This window comes from Puma concolor, chromosome D4 (genome assembly GCF_028749965.1).
Source record: "Puma concolor isolate L17-30 chromosome D4, mPumCon1.1.hap2, whole genome shotgun sequence".
In the NCBI taxonomy this organism is placed as follows: Eukaryota; Metazoa; Chordata; class Mammalia; order Carnivora; family Felidae; genus Puma; species Puma concolor.
The window spans coordinates 47774261-47778660 of record NC_141679.1 but is presented as its reverse complement, the minus strand read 5'-3'; the positions used below and the strand labels follow the sequence as shown (position 1 = coordinate 47778660).

General features: G+C 36.9%; 1 pseudogene; it reads left to right on the top strand.

Annotated features, from left to right (window-relative positions):
- The first annotated feature begins 1015 nt into the window (after positions 1-1015).
- LOC112848890 (large ribosomal subunit protein eL28 pseudogene) lies at positions 1016-1549 on the top strand (annotated as a pseudogene).
- The last annotated feature ends 2851 nt before the right edge of the window (positions 1550-4400 follow it).

Genomic DNA, 4400 nt, shown 5'->3' with positions numbered 1-4400 from the left:
CATTAGTTTCCATTAAGATATGTGAGGGTTTTGAAGTTCAGGTAGATTGTGTGACTTGCCCAAGATCAGAGAGGAGAGCAGTGCACAGAGCCAGCACTTAAACCTCGGTGAAGAGTCTCAGCTTGTCTCTATGTGGGAGAGGAAAGTAGATGTTGAGTTGTAAAAATGAGATAAATACCTTTTCCAGCACTTTTGAATTGTGTACATGAGGACAAATCTCTTCCACTCTGAGTCTCAGTTTATTCATTTTAAATGGCAAAAAATAGTGGTCTCTAAGCACACAAGGGGGTCAGATGAACATACAGAACAATGTATGTGAACTTGTTTAAAAATTCAAGAGCATTATTAACGTGATCTTTCATTTAGGCAGCACACATTAGTTGAGTGCTTCCATTGTGATCAGCACTTTGCTAGCACAGTGTTGGAATAATGACCTGTGATGGAGGCCACAGAGGACTCAGCTTAGTGTGAGAAGAGGTGAGCACGTGATTCCATTGCAGTAATTGTCATGGCATCAAAAGGAGAAAGAAGGACACTGTCTGCAGAGGTTGAAGATGACTTTAAGAAGCAATGTCTTAGCATTTTGTCAGATGGAGAAGTAGGCTTATGTCTGGCCAAGAAAACATCATAATGACAAGTAGAGAGAAGAGCAACAGAGTATGTTAACATAAAAGTAACAATATATTTAATTGAAGTATGATTAACATACAATGGTATATTCATTTCAGGTGTACAGCATAATGATTCAGCTAAAAAATATATTTTTAAAAAATGTGTATTTCTTTTGAGAGAGAGAGAGCGAGTGAGAAACTAGGGGAGGGAATAGAGAGAGAATCCCAAGCAGGCTCTGTGCTGTTAGCACAGAGCCAGATGGGGGGCTCAGTTTCACAAACTGTGAGATCATGACCTGAGCCAAAATCAAGAGTTGGATGCTTAACAGACTGAGCCACCCATGTGCCCCTCAACTAAGATATATTTTTAAATAAGGCTTTTATTTTGTATTTACAGAAAAATTGTGAATGTAGTACAGAGAGGCTGTCTCACACTGGTGCAGTGAAAGGAGAGGCCGCCATGTCTGCCCACCTGCAATGGGTGCTCGTGGGGAACGGCTCCAGCTTTCTGATCAAGTGGAACGAACAGATACACAACACTGAGCCCACTAACCTTAAAGCTCACAGCTCCTTCTGCTACAATGGGCTGATTCACTGCAAGACTGTGGGTGTGGGGCTGGGGGCAGAGGGCAAAGGTATAGTGGTGGTCACAAAGCACAGAACCCTCCAGCGAAAGCCTGCCACCTCCAACGTGTTGACCACCATTAGCAAGAATGCCTGGGCCGCCCTCAGCAGCATCTGGCCCATGATCCACAAGAACAGTTATGGCCCAGATCTGTGCATGCCTGCCGTTCGCAGAGCCAGTGCCATCCTGTGCAGCCAGAAGCCTGTGACGGTGAAGAGGAAGGAGGGCCTTCCCACCAAGAGCTCCTGAGCACCTGCCCCAGCAAAAAAGATGTCAGCCACCTAAAAAAATATTGCAGAGAGATTCATGCATTTACCCCATACCCAGATTCCCTTATTATTAATATCTTACATTAGTATGATAAAAATATCACATTAGTGAAGCGATATTGACATGTTAGTAACCAAAGTCAATACTTTCTTCCAGTTTCCATAACTTTTACCTAATGTCTTATCTTTTCTGGGATCCAAGCCAGAAAAGGATACCACAGTGCATTTAGTCATAATGTCTCTTTTGGCTCCTTTTGGCTGTAACAGTGTTTTTTGTTGTTTTTGATGACTTTAAAGTTTTGAAGTGTACTTGTCAGGCAATTTGTAGAATCTTCCTTGTGTAGAATTGATCTGTTTTCTTCAATAGATGCATTGATACATCTATCACTTTTGATGTTAACATCACCTGGCTTAGGCAATGTTTGTCAGGTTTCTCTACTATACTGTTACTCTTTTCCCCTCTCTTTTCATCCTGTTTTGGGTGTTTTGGAAGAAAGTGGCCTTGCACAGCCGTGTTCAAAGAGTAGGGAGTTATATTCTAACTCCTTGAGGGTGAAGTAGCTACATGAATAATTTGCAATTCCTCTGCATGAACAATTTATTATCCCCATTTATTTATTTATTCAATCATTTATATATACCAGTATGAACCCATGGATATTTATTTTATATTTCATATTATAATCCAAATAATCCTTTATTTTGTTGCTTAAATTGTTCCAGACTTGGCCATTGGGAGCTTCTTCAGTTGGTTCCTGTGTCCCTTTGACTCCTATCATTATCATTTCCCCCCTTACATTTTGGCGCTGTATATTTTTTCTATTTTTTATTTTGTCCTAAAATCTTCCATTTCCCCAAAGATTCCTTGTTCTGTGTATTGGAGGGTGATATTAGAAATCAAGATCTGGGTGCTAGGTTTGTTTGTTTCTACTGCAATGTCATTGCTTCCAGGCTTGATGGAGAAAGGAAATATGTATGTATAAACAAAACAGTATAGATACATATTTATAAATACTTACATATGTACCTATCTATATCAATGTTGAGCTAAACATGAGTTTGTATTCATGTGCCCAACTTTGGTGCCATTACACCATGAATCATTCTACACTTCTTTTGTAGATTCTTTGGGATATCAGACACAACAATTGTGTCAAATAATAGTTTCATTTCTTCCTTTCCAACATGTATAACTTTTATATATTTTTCTTGTTATGTTGTACTAGCTAGGGCTTCCATTACTATTGAATAGAAATGATGCAAGAAGACATTCTTGACTTCCCGATCTTAGCGAGGAAGCATCCAGCTTCTCTCCAATAAGTATGATGCAGAATGTAGGTTTTTGTTAGTTGTTCTTTGTCAAGTTGAGAAAGTTTTCTTCTATTCCTGGTTTTCTGACAGTATTTTTTATTTTTTTATTTTTTTTATTTTTTTTTTTTAAATTTTTTTTTTTTCAACGTTTATTTATTTTTGGGACAGAGAGAGACAGAGCATGAACGGGGGAGGGGCAGAGAGAGAGAGGGAGACACAGAATCGGAAACAGGCTCCAGGCTCTGAGCTGTCAGCCCAGAACCTGACGTGGGGCTCGAACTCAGGGACCGCGAGATCGTGACCTGGCTGAAGTCGGACGCTCAACCGACTGCGCCACCCAGGCGCCCCTGACAGTATTTTTTAAAATATAATAAATAAATGTTAGATTTTGTCAAAAAATTTTTTGGCATTGACTGATAACATCACATGACTTCTTTAGCCTGTTGATGTGATAGATTACATTAATTGATTTTTGAATGTTGAATCTTTCTTGCATACCTGGAATGAATTTCACTTGGTTGTAGGTTTTAATTCTTTTAAAACATTAGCAAACAGAACCCAATAATATTTTATTGAAGATTTTGTGTCTGTGTTTATGTGAATTATTCTCTGTAGGTGTGTGTGTGTGTGTGTGTTCACACACATGAGCATGGTAAAGTTTTTCTTTTGTTAATAGGGCAACGTTTGCCTTATAGAATGAGTTAGGAAGTCTTCCCTCTGGTTTTACTTTCTGACAGAGATTATGAAGAATCAATATTATTTCTTCCTTAAATGTTTGGTAGGATTCACCAGTAAAACCGTTTGGGCTTGGTACTTTTCTTTTTGCAAATTTATTAATTGTTGAGACAATTTCTTTAATAGGTTTTTTTCAAGTTATTTATACACACATGAATTTTAGTAGGTTGTATCTTTCAAGAAATTGGTCCATTTCACCTAGGTTGTCCAATTTGTGGGCACACAGTTGTTCATAATATTCCTTTATTATTCTTTTAACATACTTGAGATCAAGAGTAATGAAAATTCTTTTCTTTCTGTTTAATGTTAATTTGTGTCTTCCCTTTTTTCTTTGTTATCAATTTTATTGAAATTAAAAATAGCTTTTCTCTATTGTTTGAATGTTTTAAGTTTCATTGACTTCTGCTATAATTTTTATTATTTTGGTTTTCCTTGCTTTATGCTTAAATTACTCTAGTTTCCTAAAAAGGAAGATTATATTACTTATTTTTTACCTTTATTCTATTTTAATATGTTCATTTAATGTAATGCATTTCTTTTTAAGCACTGCTTTTGCTACATCCCTAATAATTTGATACATTGTATTTTATTTTCATCTAGTTCAAATATTTAAAAATTTCTCATAAGACTTCTTTGATCCTTGTATTATCTAGAAGTCTTTTGTTTAATTTCCAAATATTTGGGAGATTTTCCAGCTGTCCTTCTGTCATTAATTTCTAGCTTAATTCCATTGTGGTCTGAGAATATATTTTGTATGGTTTCTATTCTCTTTTTGGTGAGTGATTTATAGCCTAGAATGTGGCCTACACTTGTGGATATGAGCTGGAGAAGAATGTGTATTCTGTTGTT